At 39.8% G+C, this 11,011-nt stretch overlaps 1 long non-coding RNA gene across 1 annotated transcript; it reads left to right on the top strand.

Annotated features, from left to right (window-relative positions):
- On the top strand, positions 1 to 4,389 carry LOC122892620. Its single transcript, XR_006381431.1, has 3 exons — positions 1 to 76; positions 3,321 to 3,493; positions 4,227 to 4,389. It is a non-coding gene; the product is annotated as an uncharacterized LOC122892620 (long non-coding RNA).
- Positions 4,390 to 11,011: the final 6,622 nt, after the last annotated feature.

Here is an 11,011-nt window from a genome sequence, read left to right as displayed (position 1 = left end):
TCCAGATGTACGGAGGTTTCTGATACATCGTGTTGGTGATGGAACGCAGCCAAAAGTCAAACCAAAGTGGGGTTAGGTAAGTTTTTTCTTTTTGACTTCAGGGGAGAAATAGAGAACGTCTAGGATTAGAAAGGATATTGAATTTTATTACAGATGAAGTTCTAAGCTCCTAAGGGACTGGATATTTGAGGAGTCATCATCACTTTCTTTACACCGAGTAATTGCCAACTCAGCAGAACAGCAATGCATTAGTTCAAATTCTGAAGGTTATCTTTTTCTAATGGACGGTACAGAAATGTTGTTCTATTTTAGCGATGGAAGCCTAGAGTCTAGAGGGTTCTTACTATGGTACTTAAAGTGTATCCTGTGCTTTCTAATCAATTATATTTCTTAAATGGATGGGACTGCTTAGCTCAGGTACATTCCTGATCGCTAAAGGAAAAAACAAAAAAACAAAAAATCCTGCAACATAAAACCAACCAAAGAGCAGTATAGTTTTACATGAAAAAGTATACTGCTTATACTTTTTTGCATAAACAATATTTTTTATTCTAATATTTTATATGCAAATCAAATATATTGTTTATTCCAAACAGCTGAGAGATTCTGTTACTTTACCACTGTAATGGTAGGAGGTGGCCATCTGGAAATTATAGAACTATAAAGGGAAGATACAGGTGAATAGAAAAATTCCGAGCATAAATCTCTGGATGCCTCTAAGACACCTTTCCGTCTGAGGTAAAAATGCATGTGGAAATGAAATACAGATGTTGGTTCTGGTTCTCTCACATGGTGTGTTGCTGCTTAATGGCTATTGCTGGAGAGGGCAGTGGGTTTGGAGTAAGAGAATGAAGGAGAAACTTCAGTTTGTGTTCCATATATTTTTGTATTTTTAAAGTAACATCCATATTTTCATATTTAATCATATGCAATAAAAATCTTATTTAATACCACTTCCAAATCTACTCCTCCATCTCAGATCTTTTATCCAACTCCAGAATGTTCATCATATTCTCATCAGCATCTCAAATCCAACATGCCCCAAACTGGACTCCTGATCTTTTTCCTAGAAAATGCTCCATCTGCCACCTTTCATGTCAATTGATGAAAATTCCTTCCTCTCAAAAGGTAAAAACCTTGGAGTCACTCTCAGCTCCTCTCTTTCTTTCCTACCACAGGCCAATCTTCCACAAACCCTCCACTTTCCAAATAGACTCAGAATCTGTCACCTCACTCTCTTCTCACATGCCTGGTCTTCCTCTCCCGCCTCCCGAGCCCCATCACCGCTCTCCTGGCTTGTTCTGGAAGCTTCCCAGCACACCTCCCTGCTCTCCACTTGCTCTCTTTTGTCCTCTGACAAGAAGGCAGAGTGCTCATACTGACAGGTAGGTCAGGTGAGTGGTGTCACTCCTCTGCTCAAAGCCCCTCCATGACTCCCTCTTAAAAGCCCAAGTCCTTAAACTGTCCACAAGGTTCATGGCTGTAAGGCCCCATTTCCTCTCATGTTTTTTTTCCTATCATTCTTCCCTATCCTATGGGTCACATTCCTCTCCTTTCCTTCCTGGAACATATCTGGCATGGTCCCATCCTAAAGCCTGAGAAATGGCTCATCTTTGTGCCTGGAACTCCCTTCTTACAGGTATTCGAGGCATTGTCTCCCTCACTCTTTCAGATCTTTGCTCAAATCTTTTCTCAGTGATCTGATAACCTTACTTAAAATTGCACACTGACCCAGTGCACCTCTCTCCCCCTTGCACTCCTGATCCCCTTTATCCTTTTGCTTTTTATCCACACCATTAATCTCCTTTATTTTTTAAAAAAGATTTTATTTATTTATTTGACGAGCAGAGATTATAGTAGGCAGAGAGGCAGGCAGAGAGAGAGGGGGAAGCAGGCTCCCTGCTGAGCAGAGAGCCCGATGCAGGGTTGATCCCAGGTCCCTGAGATCATGACCTGAGCCGAAGGCAGAGGCTTAACCTGCTGAGCCACCCAGGCACCCCTATCTCCTTTATTTTTAAGAAAGATTCTATCTATGTATCTATGTATCTATTTATTTATTTGACACAGAGAGAGAGAGAAAGCACACAAGCAGGTGGAGCAGCAAGCAGAGGAAGAGGGAGAAGTAGGCTCCCCGCTGAGCAGAGATCCATATCTCCTTTAAATGTACCATCTAATTCACACATATATTGTGTTATTGTCTACTCATCCCTACTAAATTGGAAGTTTCACAAGGGTAGGGGGCTGTCTGTTTTGCTCACTGATGAAAACAAAGTGCACCCAATGCCTAGTTCAATAAATATTTCTTGAATGAATACATCTAAAGGAGAGACTAGAGAGGTTTTCACTTTTTTTTTCATGTAAGTTTCACGAGCACAGATTCCATTATTTTGTTACTTGCTTTATATGTAACACCTAGAAAAGTATCTGGCATCTCATAGGTACCCAGTAAATACTTGTGAAATGAATAAGAGAACATATATTTTTATTCAGATGTTTAAGCCTATCTTTTTCATAGAAATGTTTCTTACAGGATGAAAATGAAGAGACTGGGAATTTTTCCTGCAGTGGTTTTATAGTGCTCCAGAAAGTGAGAGGCTGAGAGCACTTTGGGACCTCTGAGTACTGACTCCGCGTTCTTCCTGGACTGTGGGAAGCTACGCCTGCATTGTGTGGTCACCTCTCTTTTGAATTTGGGTGGTTCCAGACAACCATCTGTAACTCTGCCTCTTACAGTGTTTTTTTTTTACTGACCTCAAGGAGATTTAGTGGAGGATACCACTGTGCTTTAAATAGCAATAAGGAAAGAGGCAGGAAAAAATTGATTCCTTTCACTTCCTATTGACTACCCTTTGGCATCATTTTGTTCCATGCACGGGACTGAATACTCACTTTGCTGGTGACAGATGCCTTGCACACTCATTAAAATAGCAGGGTAATGAAAGAATGAATACAGTAAATGGCCTTTAATGATGGTCTAGGTGGTGATGATATCACTTATGGTACACAGAAGGGGCCTTGAGGTTCTTGACCTTGAATGCCCTTCTGGGATAGGGGTTATGGTTCTTTGTGAAGATTAAATTACCAAGGTCCTTTAGTGGACTATTAATGACTAAATCCCAATAGCAAAGTAATAGTATATGAGGGGTGTAGATATGCTGTTAAAGGGTATTTCAGAGCACCTTCTGACATATTTCAATATTTTTTGACATAAAGATGGAGGTAAATTGAGAATTAAGTCTTGTCTTTACTCTTTAACACCCTCTATGTACCCTGATAGTTTGGGGATGACTCCTATTCACTCTCATCTATTTTTCCCATAGGCTCATGATGAGACTAAATTAAAAGCCCAAAAATGAGTTGCATAAAAGCAAACTCAATAGAACTCAGCTCATAGACCTCATGGCTTTAAGAAAATGAGGTCTAATTGTGTGTGGACAAGGCTACTTTTCCCTTAGCACAGCACTGTCTTGTTACAAGAAGACCAAAGAAAAAGGTAAGTTATATACAGTTTCCTTTGCATTCCAGCAAAACTAGGGGGTTGCTTTTTTTTTTTTTATCTTTGCCTTCCCTTCTGCAAACCCATCTTTTAAAAGTTTAATTTAGTTGTGTTTATCATTAGACTATTTAAGAGAACCAGGATAGTTCTTTGTAAACTTCATTACTATCTAACAAAATTACATATTAACTCACTTTTGACTCCACAATCCCATTTCCAAAAATTCACCTTGAAGCATGCCTCCAATAATGCAAAAATGCATATATATCAAGAAGTCAATAGCAGCATTATTTGCAGCTGCAAAATATTGAAAAGAACCTAAATGCCTCTATGTAGGCCAGTGGTTGAATAAACTATGGTAGTCCACAAAATGGAGTACACAGATGCAGAAAGGATTAAGAGTGATCTTTATAAATTGATAGGGAGTGACTTCCAGGGTATATTGGGTGAAAAAAACAAAATGCAAAAGATTCAAATAAACACGTGGGAAGATATTTGACATCATTAGTCATTAGGAAAATGCATATCAAAACCACTTCACACCCACTAGGATGGCTGCAATTAAAAAATAAACAAACACGGAAAATAGCATGTGTAGGCAAGGATGTGGAGAAATTGGCACCCTTGTGCATTGCTGGTAGGAATGGAAAATGGCTATGGAAAATGGTCTGGTGGTTCTTCCAAAAGTTAAACATGAAATTACCCTATGATCTGGCAATTGTATTTCTAGGTTTTTATGACAAAATATTGAAAATAGGTCTTCAAACAAATATTTGTGTATGAAAGTTCAAGGCAACACTATTCACATTAGCCAGAAGATGGAAACAACCCAACTGCTCATCAGCTGATGGACAGATAAACAAAATGTGGAATACAATGGAATATTATTTAATCATAAAAAGAAATGAAGTACTGATACAGGCTACAATGTGGATGAACCTCAAAAACATTATGGTAAATGAAAGAAGTCAGATACAAAGGTCACACATATGGCAGAGTTCCATTTATATTAAACGTCCAGACTAGGTAAGTCCATGGAGACAGAAAACAGATTAGTCATTGGCAGGGACTGTGGGGAAGGAGAAATGGGGAGTAACTTCTTAATGGTTATGGGGATTCCTTTTGGGGCAGTGAAAATATTGTGAATCTAAGCAGAGATGGTGGTTGTGTGTGAATGTACTAAATACCAGTGAACTGTGCACTTTAAAATAGACAGTTTTATATTCTGTGAATTGTACCTCAAAAATAAAAGAAAGGGTCCCTATGATATGCCTCCTTTCATGAAAGAAAAAGGGGGGAGATAAAATATATACGTATCTGTTCATTTGTGCAAAAGATACACAAGGATTAAATGTAATGAAGTTGGGTACTCAGCATTGGGAGGGAGTGAGGTGGGAGGAATGAGGAAGTAGGAGTTGGTAGCAGGGTTGGGAGAATGACATTTACCTGACACTTTGTTTTGTAGTTTTGGATGGCTCTGACTCTTAAAACCATAGTACTGTTTCACATATCCTCAAAATAAAGAATTAAAATCAACCAGGATGTGAGGAAACCCCAATTTGGAATACAAAGAGTAACAAATGGATATAAATACTACTGATGAATATCATAACCATACTAAAGAAGTTAGGGAAGAACCAACTAACTCTGGAAGATAGTATTTAGACTGTATAATGTAAGGCTAAAGACAGAACTGCCTGCAAATATTATCCTCTAGTTTGTAAATTTTTTTCCTCAGGGGTGTGGGTTAGCAATTCTGAAACTACTTTATCTGTATACTAGGATAGAAAAAATAAGTAATGAGCTTCGGTGAGAAATGATTGATTCCAGGAGAAATACAAAATGAATCTGGAATAGCTTATGGTGCCATAAAGTATGGAAGTACTAAAAAATGATGGCATGTGTAAAAATGATACAGGAACCCACTTGAAAGAGCTTCTAATGAAAGGTGGGACAAGTTGAGCTAAAAAATAACAATATAGTAATGGATTATAACCTGGAAAATGAAATAGGTATCCCTGAGTTCATGCTGATACAAATAAATAATTGAATAAATAAATAAATGGGGAGAAGGAACAACTCTTCTTTAATAAATATAGAAGGAATGATAGAAAATCAACAAAAGGCAAAGACAAGAATAGTTAATGGACACTAAAAGCAGTGAAGATTAAGAATGTTGAGAGATAGGATATTTACATAAACTCAAAGTATTTCCTAACAAGATAGTTTTACTTACAAAAGGATAAATAGTGCTTTATAGAGATGAAACCTGGCTAATACTGTACAGCTAAGTGATCAAAGTCAACTTCACCATTAAAAGTCATTGACATCAGAGTCCTTAAGATGAGGCACTGAGAAAGGCATATCCTCACTCTCACTGTATTCCTACTTCAAATGCATAACCTCAACTTAATACCGAGAAAACACCAGACTAATTGAGGGATATTCTACAAAATAATTGACCAGTCTTTGAAAATGTCAAGATCATGAGATATAAAGAAAGACTGAGAAACAGTTACAGACTGGAGGAGATTAAGGAAACACGACAATTGGATCTTGTACCAGAAAAAGGACATGAGCAGGGCAACTGGTCAAAACTGGATAAGGTATGCAGACTAGTTAGTAGTATTGTATCAATGCTAACTTCCTGGTTTTGACCACTGTGTTGTGGTTAGTTAGTAAGATGTTAACAGTAGGGAAGCCAGGTGAAGAGTATATGGGAAATTTGGTGCAACTTGTCTCTAAGTCTAAAATTCTTCAAAGTAATAAGTTAAAAGAAAAGTCTTTCTCACTTTAAACCTTTTTCTTGGGGCACCTGAGTGGCTCAGTGGGTTAAGCCTCTGCCTTTGGCCCAGATCATGATCTTAGGGTCCTGGGATCGAGCTCAGCGTTGGGCTCTCTGCTCAGCGGGGAGCCTGCTTCCCCCTCTCTGTCTGCCTGCCTCTCTGCCTACTTGTGGTCTCTCTCTCTGTCCAATAAAAATAAATAAAATCTTTTAAAAAAATTCTACAAAAAACCTTTTTGTTTATTTTGCTTGCTTTCACATTGAGCTGAGGCAAGATTTTGAAAATACGGGTAGAGTGACATCATTACTTTCCCTTTCAAAAAAAAATAAGAGATTAAGGAAGGAATTTGGGATTATTAAATTAAGATGTTTCTGGTCCCTCTCCCTTCCTAGAGAAAAGATTAAATTGAAATAGGAGAATGGTGTGGCAAGATGTGGGGGAGGGGATCCAGTGGGATGAAATGATTTAGGAAAATGTTACCATCCCTCTGCCTGAATGAAAGAGGGGAGGGAGAGGTTAGTGGAACCCAGAGAGCGTAGCTGAATGAAAAGGGCACTGGATAGGATATGAGGGTGCCTTCTGGGGTAGGACACAACCAACTGACAGTAACAAAGCAAGGGAGCCAGGTGAATAGAATGGCTCAGTCTTACTTGTCTCCTGCCTTCCAAGCTTCTGCCAGGGCCTCCGACAGGCTGTACCGAACCAGAAGCCAGAGGTCAGTTTAAACATACCTGCCTTTAGAGATTCAGAGGGGAGTATAGGGACCTGGAGTAAGAAAGGAAAGCTATCAAGTACTGAGATCAGCTAGTCTATCCCCCTCATTTTGCAGATGAGCAAAACAAACCTCAACGAGGGAAAAAAAGGCATCCCATGTCACAATAAAAGGCAGTGTGATCGGGCTGAAAACCCTTTGGTCTTTGAGTTGAAACACCTAGGTTCTGTCTTGGTTTGGGGCTTCAGTTTCCACACCTATGAATAAATGAAGTAGACTAAAGCAGTGGTTCTCAGATTGGGGTACACCTACCCCTGGCATATCCCTGAAGGCTTTGAGGAGACAAAAGGGCATGAATAATTTTAAGTGTGTCATTTTTTTAGACCCACACCTTCCTTATATATATGTATTCTTATCTAAAGTTAATGTGTTTTCCTTTTGGTAATGGTTCTTCCACTTGACAAAAGAAAAGCATTCTCCTTGGCCATCTCAAATATTACTATAATGCATTATTTCCAGATGTGGGGGCACCAAATGAAGGGACATTTTGAAAATGCATCGTTTTGGGGGCATATACCTGTGACAACAAACCAGAGACTTTCAAGGAAGAAATATCGAAAGGAGCAGCAGTTACTGAGGACCAATATGCATTCACACATAGACTTTCTGCGAAGGGTTCGGATCTTACAAATAAACATTTCACATTTCAAACCTAAGTTTGAAAGCGGGTCTTTGTTCTTTTAGGAGGAAAGAAGTTTCTAGAGACAAACGAAAAAGCCAGACTCTTAACTATAGAGAACAGACTGGTGGTTATCCATGGGGATGTGAGGGAGTAGGTAAAATAGGGGGATTAAGAATGCACTTATTCCGGGGCGCCTGGGTGGCTCAGTGGGTTAAGCCTCTGCTTTCGGCTCAGGTCATGATCCCAGGGTCCTGGGATCGAGCCCCACATCGGGCTCTCTGCTCAGCAGGGAGCCTGCTTCCTCCTCTCTCTCTGCCTCTCTGCCTACGTGTGATCTCTGTCTGTCAAGTAAATAAATAAAAATCTTTAAAAGGTATGTTTAATTAAAAAAAAAAAAAAAGAATGCACTTATTCCGATGAGCACTGAGTAACGTACAGATCTGCTGAAACACTGTATTGTATGCCTGAAACTAATACAGCACTGAACATTAATTATACTGGAATTAAAAATATTTTTATTAAGGGTGCCTGGGTGGCTCAGTGGGTTAAGCCGCTGCCTTCGGCTCAGGTCATGATCTCAGGGTCCTGGGATCGAGTCCCGCATTGGGCTCTCTGCTCAGCAGGGAGCCTGCTTCCTCCTCTCTCTCTCTGCCTGCCTCTCTGCCTACTTGTAATCTCTCTCTGTCAAATAAATAAATAAAATCTTTAAAAAAATATTTTTATTAAAAAAAATAAAATTGTGTCAAATCTACCTCGATGAAGCTGTTAAAAACATTAAAAAAATTTCAAATCTGTTTCTGATTTAAATGATGAGCAATTTGAAATCTTCCTGGAACTGGTCATGCCACATACCAGGCTGACTGGCACAACTGTAAATGATAATATGCAATTGTTTCTACTTCTTACACATACGGTTTTATTATTGTATAGAGCTCTTGCTCTATATACAGAAAAACCAGTTCATGGTGAGTTAGACAAGACCAGTTGTTCACTTCTTTTGAACACTCTTTTTATTTTATTTTTCAAAGATTTTATTTATTTATTTGACAGAGAGAGACACAGCAAGAGAGGGAACACAAGCAGGGGGAGTGGGAGACGGAAAAGCAGGGGGAGTGGGGGAGGGAGGAGCAGGCTTCCTGCGGGGCTCCCATTGGGCCTTGATTCCAGGACCCTGGGATCATGACCTGAGCCATAGGCAGATGCTGAGCCACCCAGGCGCGCCTTTTGATCACTCTCAAACTCAGACGTAGGAGTTGCCATGCTGGCTCAACCTTAGATTTATCTTACTCTGGTGTCTCCCTGAGGAGTAGCAGTGATCTCTTCAATGCCAACTTTAAGGCTAATAATTTCCAAGTTTCTAATAGTTGTCAATTATAATTCTGCCTTCCTTACATTCCTCTAAACATCCCCTCCAATTCTTGAAAATAGTATTATTGTTTTGTTAAAATGACAACATGCTCACTGTAAAATTTCGAACAATTCTGGATAGTAAAATGGAAGGACAAAAAAATCCCAAATTTCACCCATCAACAATAACTGTTAACATTTGATGATGGTCTTTCCAGATACATTCTATGCCTAGAGACACATGCATGTTATTTTCCATAAATGAGACCGTCTTATGCATGCTGTGTGGTAATCTGCCCTTCCATCGAACGCTATGCTATGAGATGTGTGCTGTACATTACACATTTTTTTTTAGTTTATTTATTTATTTGACAGACAGAGATCACAAGTAGGCAGAGAGGCAGGCAGAGAGAGAGAGGAGGAAGCAGGCTCCCTGCTGAGCAGAGAGCCCAATGCGGGGCTCGATCCCAGGACTCTGGGATCATGACCTGAGCCGAAGGCAGAGGCTTTAACCCACTGAGCCACCCAGGTGCCCCCACATCACACATGTTTTATGCATGTGTTCAACACTCCATTTAGATTGTTTCCAGTTTTTCACTTTCAAAAAACTCTGTGACAAACATTCTTGTGCATATTTCTTTTCATGTTTCTGCAGTGTCTCTGCATTAATGGATTGTATTAGTTTTAGATTGTAGACACCTTTGAGAATCTAATGAGAGCTATGTACTACCTCCCTTGCAAAAACACGTAGTCATATACCTCATTTTGACTCTGACATTTTTTGTGTGTGGTTCCTAGATATGCCCCTCGAAGTTCATCCTTGCTGAGGATACTTGCTAAAAAGATCCTTGGCCTCCAAATTAAGAATACCTACTTTAGGGGCACTTGGGTGGCTCAATGGGTTAAGCCTCTGCCTTCAGCTCAGGTCATGATCTCAGGGTCCTGGGATCGAGCCCCGCATCAGGCTCTCTGCTCAGCATGGAGCCCGCTTCTCCTTCTCTCTCTGTCTGCCTCTCTGCCTACTTGTGATCGCTCTCTCTGTCAAATAAATAAATAAATAAATAAAATCTTAAAAAAAAAAGAAAAGAATACCTACTTTAGAGTCAACCTGTAAGTTTTAATAGCCTTTAAATTTATTTATATTAATTTATTACGTGTGAAGAACTCATATGTCTCTCTGTCTCTTTTAATTGGGTCCAACCCTCCAGGCTCTCTCTAACTTTGGAGGTTTGGTGACATAGTAAATAATCAGATTACATAACTTTCCATTGATTGCCACAGGGACTGATGTGATTTTGAACATGGAACAATGCATTCCATCTAACTTTATAGGCTTTAAGAAAGTCTCATAAACAAAAATTTCATAGGTTAAAAAAAAGGTATTGGAGCATTTGATTCCTTCATTCAGCCTATAGACATTGAGTAGCAGCTCTGTGTCCATCTTGGTGCTGGGAGCTATGAGTAAGGCTTCCATCCCTTCCTTCAAGGGCTTCACTGTCTAGAAGGAGAGTCAAGCTTATGGACACATCATTGTCAGGTGGGGATAGATTACAATCTGCTCTCACAGGGCAGCATGAACACAGAGGTGTGAACTAGCACACACTCAGGGAACTTCAGTGGGTCTGCGTGACTGAAGGGGAGCGGTCAGGAGGAAACAGCCATCCTCTTGGAGGTGTTATTAGCAAACCTGCTCTTTTCACATGGCCCATTCTCCAGCCCCACCCATCTGAAAGTTCTTCCCTTTTCTCTGGACACAATATTTACTTCACTACTCAGGGAGACTCGCTACTGACTTGAAATCCAACCATGTCCTGGATGGCTAAAGTGAATGTAGGAAGCCAAGTGGTTTGAGGAATCACTTAGGTTACAACCCACAAGGCAGCTAGCTTGTTTGATGAAAACATCACTTCTGTAGATTTGCAGATATAGATGTCCTAGCTATTCAATTGCTCCAGTAGACAAAAACCAGGAGAGACCACAGGCCAAGT

Source organism: Neovison vison, chromosome 12 (genome assembly GCF_020171115.1).
Source record: "Neovison vison isolate M4711 chromosome 12, ASM_NN_V1, whole genome shotgun sequence".
In the NCBI taxonomy this organism is placed as follows: Eukaryota; Metazoa; Chordata; class Mammalia; order Carnivora; family Mustelidae; genus Neogale; species Neogale vison.
The sequence above is the reverse complement of the archived record's forward strand: the minus strand, read 5'-3'. Positions and strand labels throughout refer to the sequence as shown.